This window comes from Aquila chrysaetos, chromosome Z (genome assembly GCF_900496995.4).
Source record: "Aquila chrysaetos chrysaetos chromosome Z, bAquChr1.4, whole genome shotgun sequence".
Classification (NCBI taxonomy): Eukaryota; Metazoa; Chordata; class Aves; order Accipitriformes; family Accipitridae; genus Aquila; species Aquila chrysaetos.
The window spans coordinates 76,483,621-76,504,105 of NC_044030.1; the positions used below are offsets into that span (position 1 = coordinate 76,483,621).

General features: G+C 47.2%; 1 protein-coding gene across 7 annotated transcripts in view; it reads right to left on the bottom strand.

Moving 5' to 3' along the window:
* RUSC2 (RUN and SH3 domain containing 2) overlaps window positions 1-20,485 on the bottom strand; it is a 61,663-nt gene that overhangs the window by 27,506 nt on the left and 13,672 nt on the right. For 3 of the 7 annotated variants that reach the window (XM_030004567.2, XM_030004573.2, XM_030004572.2), the window contains one exon: window positions 10,337-10,442. The exons of 2 other annotated variants lie outside the window; for them this stretch is intronic. The gene's annotated coding sequence lies outside the window, so the exon portion shown is untranslated. Of the gene's footprint in view, window positions 1-10,336; window positions 10,443-12,248; window positions 12,830-20,485 lie in introns of those variants that run through there. 2 more of the 7 variants (XM_030004568.2, XM_030004570.2) reach the window with 2 other exon arrangements.

Sequence of the window (20,485 nt, forward strand, 5' to 3'; positions counted from 1 at the left end):
ATCTCACTTCAGCAGAATTCAGGGTGGGGAAAAATAAAAGGCAGAATGATTCCCAGGATGATGGGACAAGAGGATCTGGGAACAAATCCTTGGACCATAGTGAGACTGTGCAAGATTAGAAATGGCCCTTTGCACTACACAGAAGGTCTTGACATGACCTCCCTGGCCAAAACAAGTCTATTAAGAATGCTTTTCTCAAGAAAGACAAAAATCAAGGGCAACTGTTGCCACCAGCTCAGAAATATGAGGGAGGAGAAAGATGCAATGGAAAGATGAACATATTTAGTCTTCATAGATCAACTGCTACAGGGAAGTTTTGATTTCAGCACAGGAACACAGACACTTGTGGACTGAATCAGATGGGTAAAGCCCCATTCTCCATCTTTGCCAGCAGAGTTCAGGTGCTCTGCATGATGTGTAATAACCCCAAAGTGAGCAAATGAGTGACTTGACTGCTCCATTTCCCCCCCAGGTCACAGGCAGCCTCCTCCATGTGAGAACAGTTTACATCTAGAAATGGGTTTCATGACCCTCCCATAGAAAGTTAGGAGCCTATACAATCATAGTGCTATATATTCTTTACATCCCTTGTAGTGTCCCCTTTTTTTCTGAATTCTTGCAACTTTAGGGCTTGTAACTTCCTGAACCAGTGAGTTCCACACCAAATTACACACCATAGTAGTAGTTATCTGTCACTGTCAGTCCTTTTGAACATATGGGCATTTAACTTCATTGCTTGTCCCTGGGCTAGGGCAGGGAAAGTATCATATTTTCTACTACATTTGCCACCCCTCTGAGCAGTCCCAAGCTTTTCATTCCGCTCACATACAAGAGTATTCCCAGATCCTTGGTCTGGTCACCAGCCTCTCTCTAAGTGTCCTCCTGATGTATGTTCACATGGCTGGCGGCAAGGCAGAACTCAAGAGGATCTGGATGAAACCGCAGCATCAATTTACGTAACAGAGTATTTTCCATGCAACAAAAGGCAAGCCAGAACCTTAATAAAATACTTATGAAGCAGACCAGGCTCTCCTAATGATTACACATACTTTTATTCTGAGAGGAGAAACTTATCCCTTGCAGGCGCTGGCAACCCAAACCAAACTCAGCTTGTAAAGCTCTATTCGGGACAGTTTATTTTAGGATATCGCTCCACAAGACAGCTCATGTGCTAATTAGTCTTGCAATGACTGGGCTCAACAGAGCATTAAGGGTCTAACTAACTAAATCTGATAACCCTGGATTAACCAAGGTCTTCTGCTGAGGAAAGTCTTGCTGGGCTGCAGAGGATGCATAGACCTATTCGCTAGGAGAAAAAAGAAGGGCAAACAGGGATGATCCTTGGCTCTGTACTGGAAGAGCAGGTCAGAGTCCCAGGGGACACACCAAGTCTACTGGAGGGATGACCACTCTGCTTTTAATCACTTCAAGGGTGTTTGAGAGGGCTGAGGAGACACCTTAAGACTGTAGGCTCCCAGATCTTCCCAGCTAGGACATGCTCACATTAGGACACCTCCCTTCTTGAAGCTGTTGTGTCGTTTCTGTACCAGATACATCAGAGAAAAGAACAAGTACCTGCAACAAGTGGTGAGGAAGAATTTGCCTCTCCTAAGCCCTTGCACCGAGATGGGCCTCAACTCAACCAGGAGTTTTCAAAACTCTGCAACTTCTGAACATGTACTATAAATACACTGAGTAGTCTTATTCACACAAATGCCAAGCCATTTGGGAATATTGCTGGGCTTTGAAGTTTGACAGCAAGATTTGTGGACTAATTAATCACAGTATGTGAAACTTATTCCTATTACCAGTTTCAAATAATCCTCCTTCATTTCCTGGAATACTTCCACATTACAAGCAGGACACCTCATAAATCATTATCATCTTTCTCTAGGCTGTTCATTATTTCATGTCACTAACCCTACAGTTTCCCATTTAACACAAATAATTCCCATTTCTTCAGTCTCTCCACTTAGGAGAGTTTTCCAGGACTTTGTACAGTTTCCTGGGCAGTTTCTCAGTTCCCTCCAACTCTGCAGTCATGGTTCTGAGCTGGGGTGACTAATTGCACACAGCTTCCCAATCAACAGGGGGATGTTCCTGCTTTCTGTATCAACATTAGAAGACTCTGTACCATAATTTACCATTCCATTTCTTATGCACCTGTCCTGGTTTTGGCTGGGGTAGAATTTGTTTTCTTTCTAGTAGCTGGTATAGTGTTATATTTTTGATTTAGTATGAGAATAATTTTGATAACACACTGACGTTTTCAGTTAGTGTAAACACTACTTACCAACAACTCAAGGATTTTTCAGTTTCTCATGCCCAGCCAGCAAGAAGACTGGAGGGTCACAAGAAGCTGGGAGGTGACACAGCCAGGACAGCTGACCAAAACTAGCCAAAGGGGTATTCCATACCATGTGATGTTATGCCCACTATATGAAGTGGGGGGAGTTGGCCTGGGGGGGATCGCTGCTCGGGAACTAACTGGGCATCGGTCAGCGAGTGGTGAGCAATTGCATTGTGCATCACTTGTTCTGTATATTCCAATTCTATTATTATTATTATTATTATTTTCTTCCTTTCTGTCCTACTAAACTGTCTTTATTTCAACCCCGGAGTTTTGCTTTTTTTCCCCATTTCTCTCCCCCATCCCACTGGGAGGGGGGGAGGTGAGTGAGTGGCAGTTGCTGGCTGGGGTTAAGCCATGACAGTACCTTAACATTCATATGTAGACACTCACCAAATAAAGTCCATTATGACCAGGGTGGCATCCAGGTACTTTTTGCAGTTTAATGACATCTTCTTAATGAGTTGGAATCAATTTAATCAGTTTCATGATTTGGAACCTGACAAAGTGTACTTTTGTGACTATCTTCTGTTACACACATTTACATAACTTAGCATCAAGCCCAAAAAAATCAAGGTTTACAACAAGACTAGCCTGGAAGAAACCAGGGAATTTTTCTTACATATCTGGTCTCTGAGGAAAGGAGTTTCTTTTCCCTGTCTGTGGAGTATGGGTTTTGGTGGGTTTGCTCCTTCAAACTGCACAAATTCTTGGTGTAGGCTTGTGGGAAGAGGTTCCCACATCCTCATGCAAATTCTCTTTGTGGTCCCCCAAGAGATAAGAGGGTCCTCAATGTCTGACTAAGGTCTGGGCTGAAGGATATCTTCCCTGGTGAATTTGCCTCATTAAATCAGTAGGTCTGGTGGCTTGCTTCCATGAAAAAAGATTACCCTTCCATTTTGATGGGCAGGCCAAGATGTTGTTGTGGTTTTCCTTTTCAACCTCAAGTTGTGCCAAGGGGAAAGCAGACAACAAGGCATTAGACCAAAATACTGGCTGTTGAACATGCTCTGGTACAGAGGGGTACCACCCCTCAGTGCCTCCAGGACAAATACAAACGCATTGCTTCAGTTTGGGGTGTTTCTCCACCCTGCAGTACAAAATCATGTCAGCAGCACACACCCTGGAAGAGGTCAGGCTCACGGAGATGGAGACATTCTTTGGGGTCTCTGAAGCTTGTGCAAAGTCACCAACAGAAGCAGAGGTATTAGAAACCCCAATCGATCAACAACTACTAGCATTGTCTCAACAAGATATGGCCAAACATGAACTGAATGACATGTGACTAGAGCATTGCCACCTTTGTGCATTAACCACCCTTGTGCCATTTCTTGTTAGCACTGCGACAGACCTGTTTCTAGCAGTTCCTCCTCTCCTCCTCTGTTATTGTGCCATGAACTGGCTAGCCCTGCTGCACTAGGGTCTAGAGACCTCTAGGGATGTCTGAGGTCTCCCTGTGCTCCATGCAGCCTCACCTCTCCACTGACCCAGTCCTCCCTCAAAAACAGCCAGTCAAAGAGGAAACAAGGAAGGGAAGCACATGGGAACAAAAAGGCTGTCAGGCTTACTGAATAAGAAGTAGTCACCACCTTCAGAGTGCTTTATAAATACAGGAATTATAAATAGCAAGTGCCTGCAGAAATGAAAATGAGGCATATGACATGGAGCTGAAGGCAGGAGGAGACATCTGGTAAGGAAGATGCTCTCCTCAATGGTCATTTCAAGCACTATGACCTGCAGCTGGAGGATAAATCTCAGCAGTACGTTAGGTTAGGTGCCACTGACTGCGGACAAGAGAGAACAGCTTGTTGCCAGTAGAAAACGGCTAAGCACAGATGCATGCTGAAATCCTCTTCCTGTTCTTCTGAAGGGTCAAGCTACAATCACTGCCTGCGATAAGCCACATTCCGGCAAGAAATCCCTTAGAAGCCACAACAACTCACATACTAACAAGTGGTGAAGGAGAGGTCAACCAGAGTAAGCCAAACCGCAGGGCAGATGTGTCACTCTGGGTATCGATCATTAGAATGAATTAGGCAAAGCCAAGGATGATATGCTGTGTGGGCCAACAACATTTTGGGACCAGAGATATGAATTATTTATACCTCCCACTGGATCTTCTCATATGTGGGCTTATAAATCTGCTACCTGAGCTACTGGAAAAGGTCTGAAGGTGGGACTACAGGGAAAAATGCCATGCAAGCAGACACTGGAACTAGCCTCACTACAAAGAACAGAAAATTGCACTAGCACAATGGTCCAGACAGGTCATTCTCCCTGCTGAGAAGGACATCTGTGAGGACAGCCATGCTATCTGAGCTTACACCGAAGACACATGACAGTGCAGCATGAGGCACACGTCCCTGCTCTTCACCACCGGAACCCCAGAGAAGGACCAAAAGAAGGTGGCCTGCTAAACAATTCAGGTCAATTGGACCTACTAGGCAAAAGGAGGCTAAGTAAGCATGCAGTTGGTCCTGCACCAATGCAGGCAGAACAGAACAGAGAAGAGCCTGCCCACTGAAAGCATTTAGCTCACACTTTTCCAGAAGTGATGGCAGCTGGTGCCAGTTTACAAAGAATAAGGTGCAGTTCTGGAGTTAAGCTGATGAGATTAGTTTAACTATGTAAGGAGCAAGGACTCCCTGCTCCATTGAAGAGTAACACCCAAAAAGCCATTCCCTGAGGGTCAGAAGGAGCTGACAGAGATTATCTAACTGTTGCTGAACTGAGTCTGTGTTAGCCAACTCAGGACCACAGATTTGCCCCAGGGTTGACTGCATCACTGTTAAGCAGCTCATCAACTCAAATCTCACATCACAACTTGAGTTCTCCTGAGAAACTCATTTTCCTGCAACTGTATGCAGGTTTTTTTCTGGCACTGGTATGCAGGAGAGCTCCTGAGTGTTTGCCAGAGCCACAGATGCTCAGGTGAGTCTCTTGCACATCTTGGAACCAAGGGGAAGAAAGACTCTCCGAGTCCAGTACCCATCCCTTGTCCATGTGTCCCACGCTTCCCAAGAACAGAGCACTGTCTAGTCTGAGGTTAACAGTGGGTCCAAGGGAAGTGTCAGGTGAAAATCTGCTGTATGTTTGCCAAGGTCTTCCCTACAGGCTGCAAGTTTTTTTTTTCCTGTAACTCCCAGAGGAGAAAATCCCCTCTTGTCAGAAGGAACTGCTAGCTCTCATCACTCTGAGATGTCTGTGCCACTTGCCCAAAAAGCACAACAACAGGGCAGTGACACTTGCTCTCTACTTCCAGAGAGCATCTTATGCTGGAGCAGAGAGAGATAGTTTGGTGGTAGTGTCAGTTTCCCATTACTTGCCAAATGTCAGTACAAAGCATTGCTGCCATCACTCAAATATTTATTATTTATTACTCAAAGGTACTGCCAGCCCCACACCCTCACCACTGCACAAAGACCAACACATGCTCTCTGTCCCAAGAGTTTAAACTCAGAGGGTGACCCTGAGCCAGAAGTTGCCATCACCTACATTACAGCCACTCACCTACATTACAGCTCTGCCCTCTGCCTCCCTCACATTTACAACAGTTAGCAACTGCAGTCTTTTTTTTTTTTTTTACTCCTAACTGCTGATATAACCACTAGCAGCCTTGCCCAGTAAGAAACAGTTGCATGTGTCTGATGGATAGAAAAAAACATTGTCTACGTGACCCTGAGGCTGCAACACAACTGCAGTGGGGAGAGGAAGAGTTTGTGGATGAGCCTGCTTTTGCACTCATCTTAACTGGTTCGTCCCTGCTTTGACCCACTTCCTTCTGTAAATGAACATTAAAATAATTCTCATCAAGAGAGAAAACTGGAGCAGAATCAGGGACTAGAGCCATTTTGACAGCCCATTTCTTTCCCTTTGGAGAGTAACCAACTTTCAGATGAGCGCTAGGGCATGCAGGGAACCTGCTCAGCAGATAACATGACAAATCCCTGCTAAGGCTAGTTACCAACACATCTGTCATTGATCATTGCTATGGATTTCACCCCCTGCCAGCTGAGCTCTCTCAGCTCCTTCAAGCCTTATCCTGCTGCCTTTCACATAGCTCTAGAACAGGGTGAACTTCTGGCTCTTTTGGACTTAAAGACTGAACTGCCAGAAGCACTTTATCCACATCAGAACTCTTCCCACAAAGCAGCAAGGTAGAAGACAAGTGAGCTTTCCCACTACCAGTCAGATTTCAATGGCTTCCACAAACACGGGGACAAAATCTTCTTGTACAGTACTGTCCCGCAATTCCACAGCTGACAAGGAGGCACCTCCACCTCTGATCCTCTGCCGCTCAACCACCTGCACAGATCTCCGCATGTCTCACTTTCAGTTTGCTTTTCTTGGGTTTAACCATCAGAACTGTGCCTACTGAGATGAGTTATCACCCAGCATCTACAATATAGAAGTGCCTTCAGACTGAATATCTCAAGCTGACCCAGCTTATATTAAACAGAAGGGTAAAAAGCAAACAGCTCTGTAATGAAACCTTTTTAATTTTTAAAGAGCAGATCTCTGGTGTATCAGGGAAAACAGTTATAAAGCCAACAAGAACAAAGACCTTGGAGACGTACTGCAGAAAAGACTTTGAATGTACACTGTAAGTAAAAAAAAAAAAAAAAAAAACAAGGTGAGGAAATTAGAAGAGCAGGGCTCTTGACCAACCTGAATAAATAACCACACCAAGAAGTGTATTAGAGGTAAGTAAAACAGCATTTTTGGTGCCATTTTGGCAAGAATACTGAAGCTGTGGCAATGACAGGTTAGATAATACAGAGGAAAGAGGGTGCAGAAAAGGAAATGATCTTTTGAAGTGGAAAAAAATTCAAGAAGATGAATGCACTCAAGTCAGAGGGACAAGATATTCTTGACCCCAGAACAATGCAAGAATAGTTGCATGATCGCAGCTAGCAACAGGGCTTTTGATAAAAAACACCTGTGGGGAAAGAGAAAGGAGGGGATGCTGTGTGGCTGGCAAATAATAAAGTCTGTACCTGTTCCGAAAGAGGAAGGGAAGTGACCCATGTTAGCTATCAACCTGCCCTTAGTACTACATAAGGCTTCAGAAAACATTGGAAAAGAATAATAAGACTGGGAAATAAATGAAAAACGGGGCAAAGCAGAAAACGGGGTTGCAAAAGGTGGGCTACTGTCTGGCTGTCAGCAATAATACCACAGTGAGATCTTGACTGGCATTGAGACTGGAAGAAAATGAAGATCTCTGGGACAGAGAATTCTTTCTTTGCTTGCTATCACAGCCTCAGACACCTGAGAGGCAGTAATGGAGCCATGGGCAGGCCATTCCCAAGTCCACGGCATATTCTCCTGGGCCACCTGCACTTTCTGCAATGCAGGTCCAAGTCCCTTGGATCTAGAGATCCAGCTGCACTTTATCTCCAGTGTTCTGCATCAATGCAGCAAGGAAGACACACAGCAGCGATCAGATCTCCTTCCTGTGAATCATTTCAGCCAGCTCCAGTCACCAGAAGCTCTTGCCCATCTTTTAAGCATCTCAAGGCAGAGATTATCTGTGCACTCTCACTGCTTAACAGATGCTCTTGTAAGAGTGGCACCTACTAGCTAGGCACACAGCCTGTATGTTCTGGGGAGCGTTCCCATCCCACACAGCGAAGAAGGCTGCATCACCTTCTTTTTATTCCTTTAGGCAAGCATTGTACAGACAAACTATACACAATTTTTATTCCACACCCCAATACAAGTATGTGTATCCTGCATAGATAGGTCCTGTTGCATGTCCTGTCCTCTGGCCCACAATGTACCTACAAACACACACATGCTGTTGTTACCCCCCACCCCTCCAAGCTTCTGCAGGACCCTGTTCTGCAGCAGCACCACAAACACAGTCTGGTACACACCTACAGGAGCACATCCCGCTCCCTGCTACCATCGGGCGGAATGGGACAGAGACCTGGAGACACAGCTCCCAGGTCCCAGGGCAACATAGGGATGAGAAGGAGCTGCAGTTCAGGAAGCCCTATGGTGCTTCCAGGACATTGTCACAGACCTGCGAGCAGAATGCACTCTGCTCCGTGGTTTTGCTGGAAGCCCTCTCCTTCCCCCCTGGCACGCTGCACTGAAACTCTGGGTTTACCTTCTCCACCAGGTGTAAAGGCCAGAGAGCCTTGCCACTCCATAGGGATAGAGGGGGAGCAACCAACTGAGAACCTGCAGAGCAAAATGGTTCCTTCAGAAAACTGCTGCAGAAAAGGCTGTGCTGAGGATCGCTCCCACCTCCACCAACCCCTTGGGGCTGCACACAGCACTGACCATCCCAGGGAACACAGTGAGAGGCTGGAGAATGACACTACAAATGACACATTTACATTCCCTGACAATGACAGCCCTGAATTTCCTCCTCTGTGCCCTCCACTGCTGATCTCTGACCGACAACCCCCTGTTCCTCCAGCTCTGCAATGCCCCTCACACCTGCCTCTTCTGCTTCATGGTTCCTCTACAGCTCTGCCAAACATTTACCATTTTATCTACATTTTTCCTACCATCCTGTTGCTCCTGAAAGGCCTAAAGATGCTTTATCTGAATTATTCTTGGGTCACTGGAAAACTGCAGAAAGCTTTTGTTAATAGATTAGATCTGCCAAGCTCGCTCTTCAGCAACACCGGTATATGAGGCTGTATGTAGGTGACTGGAAGTAAAAAAGCAGATCTTTATTTCCCCCATACTCCATACACCTTTACGACACCCATCAGTCTGAACCCTGTATGATCTGTTCCTCAACAGCCAGTGCTAATGTAACTCCCATTAACACCACGTTCCCCTAAAACACCTGCAATTGCAACCCCACATGCTCAGCATCTTCCACAACCTCAAAACACTGCACCTGCTATTTGCTTATCACTTTTGCTACTACATTGCTGTGTGTACATTCCCCTACAGCCACATCACTGTACCACACATACTGATATCTCATTCTTTTATACCTTTGCCTTATTGTTCTCACTGACTGTCATCCTGAACATCATCTCTCCAGCATCTACACCCCTATCCTACATATACCCTTCTCTTTGTTCAAGCCCTTCTCCCTTTGTGTTTGCAGAGGCAATTTGATGGAAGGATTTGTGCAGAGCGTGGGGGAGGGAAGAAGGAAGGCGGGGAGGGAAAAGAGGGATTTGGCTATAACAAGACCATGTAATTAAGCTCTAGTAACTGGTACCCAGCCTGGACCCCTCATTTCAGTAATTAAAAGTAGTAATTCCTCCATTCTTAGACAACCTTTCTCATCTGATCTGTGAAAAGAGGTGGGGAGAAAGCATCCATTTACACAGCCAGCACAGACACACCCTGGGCAACACAAAGAACTACCTCCTGCACAGAGCCCATGTATCTCTTAGCAGAAGAGCACGGTTTTACCTGCCACAATGTTTTATCCTAATCCCTTTTGAGCAATTGATTTACCAGTATTTAGGAAAAAAAAAAAAAAAGAAAAAAGCCAAAAGCCGCACTGACAGCAGCCTTTCCTCTGTCTGTGTCCTTTGTTTCTGGCTTTTCATGGAAGCGCTGTCTGTCAAAACAGCTTTTGAGCTGCACAGCAGCATCACCACCAGGGATGCACAGAGAGCATGGTAGCTGTCGGGACCAAAACAATCCGTGTGGGCTTGGCTGTCACGGCAGGCACAATGGAGAGCTGTGCAGCATTGTCGGGGTGAAGCACGGCTTGCCTCTGCACAACCAGTCCCGGACATGACAACCGCTATTTCATAGCTACGATGGACAAACACGCATTCTGCACCGCAACACCAGCCTCCACTCGCTTACATCCATTATAATCACAGCAGCTCCAAAGCAAGGCAGCCTCTGAAGAGACAAAGCAATCCTAAAATCTTTTAAGCTTCATCGGGTAGCTGGCAATCTCTACAAAAACAAACCGGCCACTTTGCAGGACAACGAACAGCCTGAAAACCATCAGTACGACTAATGCCCACCCCAATCATTTCTCCATCTCACCTTTCCACAGATCCTCCGTTCCCTGTCTCCTCTCACTGCACACACACTGCTCCGGCACTGCTGAGCACTCAGATTCCAGTGGGCTCTGTGCTCTCCCACCAGGATGCTGTGGGAAACACAGAGTCAATTTTTTATTTTTTTTTTTTTCACAGCTGCATCCCTGGCAATGCAGAGGGTCTGCGCAATCACATCTCCAATGCTCCTGCTGCTGCTGCTGTGACGTTGCTGCGTGTGAAGGAGCAAGCATGCCCACAGCACCGCCGCTCCGGCTTGCAATCACTCCCTGCAGGACCTCAGACAAGGCAGGGAATGGGAGGGAGTGGAGAAGGAGAGGAGGGGAGATAAGTCGAGCTGGAAGATGGAGGATTGATTCTTAAAGGAACTGGGAAATGAGCAAGGTAGCATGAGGAGAAATAAAAAGACTAAAACCCATGCCACAAAACAGAGCTGCAGCATCATTTTCTGTGATGAGCTTGGGTTTCAGATGCTGTGTGGTTGCAAGCTACCTGATCTCTTCTCCTGCCTTTGCAAAGGAAAGCAAAAGGAACTGGAGTGCTGTGCTCCTACCATTGACAACGGCAGCCAGAGCCCTTGAGATAAAATGCTAGTCTGCAAAGCAACGCACAGGAGGAGGACGACAGGAGGACTTATTACTGAGAGATCAGGAAGACGCTTCAGAAGCTTCTTGAAGCTTCTTTCACATTTCTGTAGTGCTTTGTCCTAAAGAGCTTCACCAACAGTATCGACACAGCACCCCTGAAATGCAGCCACCCCCGGAGCGAGAAGCAACCACCAGCACTTCCCCTGGGGCCGAACACACCTGGCAGGGACAGGACGGCTGAAGTCCCTGCTGTCACAGGGAATCTCAAATCAAGATCCCAGCAACTATTAACTTACAGCTTGTGATTAAATTGCTGCCCATAACCTGGACTAAATCCCAGCATCTCTGCAAAGCAATCCATGGCAGACCCTCCTTCCTGAAAAACAAGGAATCGCCACCTGCAAAAGCCCAGGCTCTCTTGCTATGCTGGGGCCTTGTGAAAGGATTTTTCCATCACCCTCTCTCACCAGAGGCAGCTGAGCTGCAACCTGCTCCATAGGCAAGTCAGTGCAGTTCCTGACAGGCCACAGGTAGCTTCGCCAAGGGACCCATGTGGCTACTTTTGTTTTTCAACCACAGTCTGGGCATGACCACACACCCCAGAGACTCAGCTGCTCCAGGCTGTGCCAGGGGAGATGTTTCTAGTGATGAAGCAGCTGCCTTGAGACAACCATCCCGGAGGGACCACTCACGTTACTGCACTTTATCAGCTAGCCCCGCTCCTACAGCCCCTGCCCTGTGATGAGCTAAGCAGAGCTCAGAAAGTGGAGCCCAAACCAAACCCCATCTCCTAAACCGAGGCTCCATGGGGACTGGGTAAGTCAGAGAAGAGGTAGAAATGTCACACAGACACACAATTCAAAGAAATGAAGAGCCGTCACATGCCTGAGTACTTTTTGCTCTATGCCACGATGCACCCAAAGCAGCAACCAAATAAAACAAATACAAGAGCCCAGACAATACAACACTTTGCAAGAAGCTTCTGCCTCTGGAGAGGCCAACATAAAAAGCTATGCCAGAAGAATACTAGACTCATTACTGGAAGTGGCTGCCAATTGTCTCGGATCCCAGACCACTAGAAACCTTTAAAGTATCTCTTCAGGTAACATACAAATCAGATTTCTGACTAAAAACCCAGTGGCTGGCGGGTGGCTCCCACCAAGGGCTCCAGAGGCAGGAGTCCAGGACTCGCTCCCCCGCTGCAGAGAGACCCTTCCAGCCAAAAAAGAGAAAGCGCCTTGGGCTGGCTGTGGGCCGTGCAGCCCACTCTCAATGCACTGGAGCCGCCATCCACACGGCTCTGCTACTCACCGCCAAAACACTGGGCATGATCCCTCAGCCCAGCCCAAACCTCAGGCTCCGCAGGTCCTTGCGAAGAGGCCGATGCATCTGCCCCACTTGCGGTACTTCACGCCCCCCAGCCCACTGCTTGCCTTTCCTTGGATGCTCGGGACCCACACCACCACCCGGTCCCGTTCAAGCAGCAGGGACAAGCCCCAGGGAGGATGCAGGAGAAAGGGACGTACCTCCTCCACGCCTGGCCATTACAGCGAGCAGAAAGCTAGTCCTGCTGGGTTCTGCTCCACCCGAGCTGCAGTAAATGAGACTATTTACTGTACTCCCATTAGCGTGCAGCCCCTGGACCCCTGTACGGCCAGTCCCATTGTATTGTCAGCATTAATTAAGGCAGGCTCAAGCAGACCTCTCTGGCCTGTTCAGCTGGGACAGCCGGGGAGCAGCAGCGAGGAAGGAGACAGAGAGTCTCAGCTGTGGAGCTCTGTGCAGAACAAGGAGCGTTTGTTACCCAGGAGACTGGTTCCCACAGCAGAGAGGAGAATGGAAACTATTTCGGTGCCCTCCCCAGTCCTCCACGAGCATTGCCAACGCTGACGCCAGGAGGTATAAATGCTGGCAGGCTGAGTGCTTGCCTGCATCCCTGTCCCCGCCACAGGACACTGGCATTAACCAATTCACTGACAGCAATGCCTGGCTTGTGTAGCAGACACGCACACCAGAGCAGATGGAGTCAGGGGGCCGTTTTGCTAAAAATTAGACAGAGCAATGAAGCAGACAAGGGGGTCCCAGAGAAACACGCCTATTTACATTATCTGTTCCCAACATAAATATTTGTATCCTCCTCCCCAAGTCACATTCGCCCCGCTCCCCCAAGCTCATGCGGCCTTGCACCGCTGCAGCAAGCACCCCTTTGCTGCATCTCCCTCCCAGGAGCTGCCCCTCTCAGCAACAGCACTAAAAACTGATGGGCTGTCCCAAAGCTTCATAGGTAGTAAGAGATTACAGGCACTAATGAGGAAGAAGAAAGCTCTTTCTTGGGAACTGTCTTCTAGGAGATGACTTCTCTTTGATCACAAAGATGAGTCGGTGCAAGAAGCAGAGCACGGCTGACTCCGCAGTCTCATGCATGGAGGGGAGCAGGGATATTGCAGGCTGGCGACTGTGCTCCTCAGAGAAGCAAGGTGAGGGAGATGGAGGTGCCAGAACATGCCTGCCCCTACAATAACAGGGGTGCCTGCCCTGCTTGGCCTGGAGAGGTAGGGACAGGTGCTTCCCACACATCCCAGCACTGCGGCGTGCAGCTTGGCAGGAGAAAATTGCTTATCAAGCAACGTCAGTCTCATTACCCACAGGCATCCCAGGTGTCAGGCAGGGTTTTTGTCATGTCGCCTCCTTCCCCCTTGCTCCAAGGGTGTGAGAACTCAATGCACAACACGTTCTCCCACCTGTGAATTCCAGTAAGGAGGCACATTCCATTCCCAGTGCCGGGCTGCAGCAGAGCTCACCATTTCGGGGGAGCCCCATATACTGCACTCACACTGGACACGAGCCGTGTGCGTACCTGGAGCGCTTGCTGACAACAACCAGGACACAAGTAGATCATCTAGGCGGAAAAAAGCCGAACATATTTCTGTCTTGGCCTTGGGCTCCTTCCTTCACATACCATGCAGGAATTGGCTGCTAAGGTCAGCACGCCCCCACGTAGAAGAAGGAAGAAACCTTTCCACTTTTGCTACAGTTGTACAGCAAAATCATCCACCAGCAGCCCAGGCTATTTGCTGCAAATCTGCTCTGGTGATCCGTGAACTGGAAACAGCTCAGCCCCAGTTCCCAGCTGGCTGCCTGGGCTGTAGCTCTGACACCAAGCACCAGGCAGAAACAGGTCTGCACTCACCCCTCAGTGTCAGGCGTGATGCACAACCCGCCCACCCTCACAACAGCCACACAGCCCCACGGCTGCCGACTCTCCACCGCAGCTCATGGCTATAACCCAGTCTCCTCCTCAAGGATGGATATTTTGACCTAGCCCTCACTACCTGCAGCATGCCCATGCCTCCCAAGCAAACAGAAAGCAGTACAAGCAACAGCAAGCTCATCATCACAGCAGACAATCTGTGCCTTGCTATCTGCAGGTGGAACAACAGGAACATGCCTAGGCTACAGCTTCTGGCTCATCATGACCCCATCTGTAGCACGGCTGCAGGAGGAGTGGACATCATCACTCTTTCCCATGTGCTAGACCACTCAGGAGCAAGGTGGGAGACATTCAGTGCCTCTCCACCTCACTCACTGATTGCTCAAGGCAGAAATCTGAATCCTCAAGACATGGCAAGCCCATCCACCACTGCTGAGACCGTTTCAGGAATGCCAGAGAGAGGGACATCGGTCAGAGCTGAAATAATAGCGTGGTCCTGATCGACTGGAGCAGGGGGCACCAGAACACAGAGGCCATCAGGAAAGCAGGAGGTGCTGAAAACTTTATAAAAATCCTGAGGAAAAAAAAACAAAATCATTCCCCATCCCTGCCAACTCTGCCTTTCAAGGTCAATCAACATCCCTCTCTCAAACACACAGAGATCAATACAGTCTGATCGTTACCAACACGCGCTTGACAACTTTTCTGTTTGGTGGGAGCAAATATGGGAATTTTTGAATGACGGGTCAGAATCGAAGAAGATTGAGAAAAGCACACATTAGCTTAGTGGCAATGCCTGCCCTCAGTCCTCACGTTTCCCCAGGGGCTCACTAACTGATTCCCCCTCACTAAGCCTGCCTTCTGAGGGGATCTGAGGACAGAGGCACAAGAGTCTGTGGGGTTATGCCAGCTGCAGACAAGTTTGCAACAGCAGGATTCACCAGCCCCCCATGACGATCTTGCCCCAGCAAGCCCTGCCCACTGCCCAGAGCAGCAGTACTGATGTCTTCCAGGCTAGCAACCCAAGGCAGGAGACACTCCTCCATAGAAGAAAATGGCTTGAGAAGAGAAAGCTGTTGCTGTTTTTTAAAAAAAAAAATATTGGACATTCCTTGTTGTTTGCTAACTGTTTTCTAACAGAATTAATTCCCCAAATAAATACCTCTGATGTTTAATTACATCCTCTAAATTTCCAGCTTATCTTTATCCATGCACAGCTCACCCCTATTCACTCATGTTCCAAAAATGAGCTTTAACGTCAGCGTTTATCCAGCCTGTGTTTAAAGTTACATCATCTGAGTTCTTTAATCACTTCACATTAGGCAGGCTCTTCATTTCTTTGATACCAGTATCCCTTCTCTGGACCTGACCCAGTTTGCATACAGCCTTCAGAGAGAGACTGGAAATGTACACAGTCTTCCAAGCAAGGTCTCACCATGCCTTAATACACTAAAATTACGCCATCTCTGCTACAAATATTTTGTCCAACATGTAACATTAGATGACATTTATGTTTTTCATAGCTGCATCATACTAGCTGCTCATAGTTACCCTGCACATCACTGGTAGATCCTGGGTTTTCCCCCCGTCTCTCTCACTTTCCCCAGTGAGCTCCCAGCTGGAGCTGAACTTTTTGCTCGTTTCTCATGCACACAACCATGCAATTTTGAACTATCCAGTTCCCATCTGTATTACTCCTTAAGGACATCCAAGCTCTTCCTGCTGAATAACCCTGAACTGCCTCCGATGATGCTTCCTAGCTTTGTGTCTTTAGGAAACATCACTAGTAAAATCTTACTTTTTAACGCTCAGAGCACTATTTGACATATTGAATAGCTTCCATATTGAGGCTACTCTCTAATAACAACTTCCCTTCTGACCAGTAGTTCCTCTTTCAACATTCCAGTTATCTTCCTCTAGTCTGTTTACTGCTTCTCAGTTCTCAAAAGGTATTATGGATGGAAGAAGTCCACATGGGTTCACAGGGAGGCAGGACAAGCACTTGAGGGATCCATTTCAGCTTACTGAACAGATAAATATAATAGACTTAGCAAATCCCCTGGAAAAAAAATTATTAGGATATGAAACCTGCCTGCCCTGCTCCCCCTCCTCCCTAGCTGACCACCTGCAACCACTTTTGGAAAAATCATACTGGGCAAGGTGGTTCCTTCTTCCTTATCACTATCTTGATTTCCACCTTCCTGTATTAAGGTCAAATCTTTCCTAATGCTAGCAGCTGATGCCTCACTGCCCAAGAACAGAGGCTTTCACAAGCTCCATAAAAAGTCACAAGTACCAGATAGGGTTAGTGCTGGCAAGGCTCCCCACGGGGCTGGGCAGGGCTCCACATACCTCTACAATACTGAGACATCTACGGGAAAACCAAACCCAGCCCACAACCAGCTGTCTGCCTCCAGTCCCTTCCAGTCCAGGATTCCAGTATGTTCATACTCTTTTTCTAGGAAAAGTGCTGCTACCAACATTTCACATGCAGGAGACTGGGGCAGCAAGGAGATGTGAATCACTTGGAAGGCTGTGGGAAAGGGAGAGCTGATCCTACAACTCCAGTGCCCAACTTTTAGCCCTAATACTTAGTACTGCCCAAGCAATAGCTGAACATTTTTAGGCAGAGGGAAATTAGGACAGAAACAACACAGCAGCTACTGAATCATGCCTGAAGCCTCGGCTTCACTCTGATAAACCAAACTCATAAAGCTGTACAGAAGACCTCGAATTAAAGCGAAGCCTGGACATAGCTGATCCAGCCCGAGATTTCAGAGTGTTTGAAGCAGGAGCTCAACTCTAAGACCAACCCTGTTTCTCCAAGCACTCACTCAAATATTGATGATAAGCTGAGTGGGAATATAAACCCTTTCACCAAAGCCTTGGCAAAAGGAGCAGAAAGGGTATTATTACAAAAAAGATAACGCCTTCTAATCCACCAACCAATTGCTCTGAGCAGCCCATGGTAACAGCAGATATTAAGGTGTTACTGGCTTCACTCCTATTAAAAATATTTTTCAAAATGGGATCAATGCTGCCTCTACAGCACAATTTACCTAAACCGTTAATTTCACCATAACTTAATAGTTCCCCACTGCCATGAGGAAAGCCTTACGTTGCCACATTATATACTATATTGGAGCTGGTGAATTTAGCAGCCGCAGTTCTGCTGTATTCACCAGTTTGTATTCTGACCTCAAATAAAAATTATGTATTTCCAACTAAGCAGCCAAAAAGCTGCAGGGCTGAGCTGAATCTGCAGCCCTGAAATGGTTCACTGTCTAGATACTAAGCACAACCACAGATTACTGTGTACACAGCACGCACTGCTCAAGGAAGGTGACTGCTTATGGTTCCCATGATGTACACCAAAGTGACATTCCCTTCTCACTCCAGGGGCATTGCCTGGCTGACTCAAAGTGAGGGTGACTGCACTGCAAACAAGCCTCAGCTCACAGAGACTGCAATGGAAGGGATGTAGCAGGAAAGGGGCAAGCAGACGAGAAAAAAAACACCACTGTTGGACACAAGAGAGGCCACATCCAAGAATGGAAAAAGCCTCCTACCCTCCTGCTTCAGTACTGAGTCACAAATATTCCAGTTTTCCAAGGCAAACTGGTCTGGATTTCATGCAGAGTTTCATACTTTCCAAGGCAAGTATGAAAACTGCTCTGGATTTCATGCAGAAAAACCCACATTCACCTCCCTCTGTGCATGTCAAAGCACTTCCCTGCCATCAGTGCTCAGAGCAACAGCAAAAGTCAAGGAGTGAAATCTGTCAACTCACCACAAAGCAAGTTCCTAGCAGACCTCTCTGTTCTCAAACACTCCCACCTTTGTAAGGAAGCTCAGGGAGCTCATAACCAACAGCTGATTTATTAGAGACATGTGATATTAATTATGGTTGTTTACACTTATTTTTTTCCCCTAAGTTTCTCCATTTACCACCCAAACTGGACCTGCAGTGCTGCTCTGCAGTGTTACCTGCCCCAGCTGGCTACATTTTAGTGGCAAATAAAGCAATGGCTAGACAGCTTGTGCTTCTGCAAAGCATTCTATGATTAAAAGGGACTATTGAAGGGACACTGAAAACCCACCCACTAGCACCAATGCTACAGCACAATATTGGCAGGACTCCAGCACCACCCAAGAGACTGCCTGTGCTCCTGAGCACCCACATCCCAGTAGGCACCTAGAAAACCTCCAAAGAGGAGAGGAAACAGGACTACTGAAAACTTCTGCTAAAAAGCCTCTGTAATGCAGGCTTGTAACTAAATCCTGGAGACCCTGTCCACCACTTCTGCATTTAACCTGCTGGCTCTCGGAGCGGTTTTTTACTTGTCACCTGTATCGTCTACACTACCGATACTGTTAGCTGAAAGGATAAGGTCTATACATAAACAGCAAAGTGACATAAATTATAATCATTACCATGACACCTCACACAGCACAGATTGCGCATCCCCACCCATAATCATCATGTGTGACCTGCTCATTCAGAAGGGATCTGTGGTTACCGTAGATCACAGGCTGAACTTGAGTAATAGGGGCATTTTGCTCTGAAGCAGACAAACAGTATGTAGGGCTGTATGAATAGGCATGTCATATGCAAGATGTGGAGTAATCCTTCCTCTCTGCCCAACACTGGCACGTGCCTCACAGACATGTTCTATATGGACAAACTGGTACGAGTTCAAAGACAGCAAGGAAAACCAGGAAGGACTAAATTGCAAAGCAAGCGGGTTATTTCTCTGTAGAAAACTAGGGGGTACATGAAAGCCATTCTGAAATGTGTAAAAGGCTGCTGCCAAGGGCAAGTGAATAAGCTGTTCTCCATATCCTCAACAACAGGAATAAGCTCCCTGAGGGGCAGCCAGGGAAGTTTAGGTTAGACATAAGGTGAAACAGACAAGACTAGCCGTTCATTATTCCACCAAAAAAGCACAGTAGTCAGGAGGTAGGACTGGTTTTCTTAACATTTGGCATGGTCTTGTCTGTTTTAAAAGCTCTTTGCTTTACTTATTTAGAGGCATGCATTCCTATTAATTTTCACAGGCCGTTAGTGTCAGAAATTGGAAACAATTTATTTTTCTGGCTTTGCCGCTGAAGAGATGCCCATCTTAGGGTCTTGGCCACCCAGAGTGCCATGGCATCAGGAGATACCAACACAGGGATCTAAGAAGCAGGATGCAGCAAATAATGTCCCAGTCACTGCGAGCTTCTAGAGAGATGAAGAAACAAAAGGAATGGCATAGCCCGAGTCCACTATGCCAGAGTCAGGGAGACGTAATTATACAGCTTCTGGAGGTCTTATTCTTGTATGATTTCTGTTTGACTCAGAGGAGCTGGAAGTCTCTAATGCAGGATTAAAAGCTCAGAGCAGTTTATTTTGTGAGGCAGAATACCCAGAGAAGCAGAAACACGCTCCTGTAAAGACACAGCCAAGACACTCAACAGGAACAGCCTGAGAGTGGAAAAGCATCCCATGCCAGCTGATCTGGTAGCTAATCCACCTGGCTGTTAAAAACAGACTCCTTTTTTTTTTCTTCCTAAATGGAATATGCTTAGCACCAGCTTTCAGCCAGTGGATTCATCCTCCTTTCACCCACCACAGTGAAGAAACTTTTTCTCATGAATTCAGTCTTGTTGAAGATGATCCTTGACCACAGCTGAGAACCCTTCTAAGTTTCTCTGTGGTTATTATTAACCTCTTCCCATCTAATAGAGCAGGCTGTCCTGGATCATCAGTCAGCTGTACTCAAAAGTCTCCATGTCAGGTCAGCCCATGATTAAACAACCTTTTGGCTGTATGTGCTTATTGGTGTATGCTTAATTGGCGCAAAGAGTCTGATCTGCAGCACCTAACTGCCATGCAGCCAGTTGTGCAAGGTCTACCTCCTCCAAAAGATACGTTCAGCCAACAGGCAGCCATCCCGTACAGAGGCAAGCATACAGAGGCAGAACTGGGAAGTACGTGCCTGCTGACTGCGTGCAACAATTTTGCTCGGGTTGGAGAAAGACCCACAGTGAAGGAAATGCTATAGGGATAAAGGGGATCCGTGCGTGGGAGAAAATCCTGCCATGTTCTTTAAAATAGAAAATAAAAGCTGGCAGAGGCAGGCCACAAAGTCAAAGCAGGTCACAGGAGATGCCTGACAAACATGCCAAGCTTAGATTGTGTTGGACAGACTGAAACAGGGCTCAACCTCATATGAAGCAGATGAAAGTGCTAGGGCACACTGCTCTTCGGGGATCCCTGTGAAGACATCTCAGCACTTCAGGAGCAGCTGGAAACCATGGTCTGGGGCTCTGGCACCACACAGAAGACTCTTGA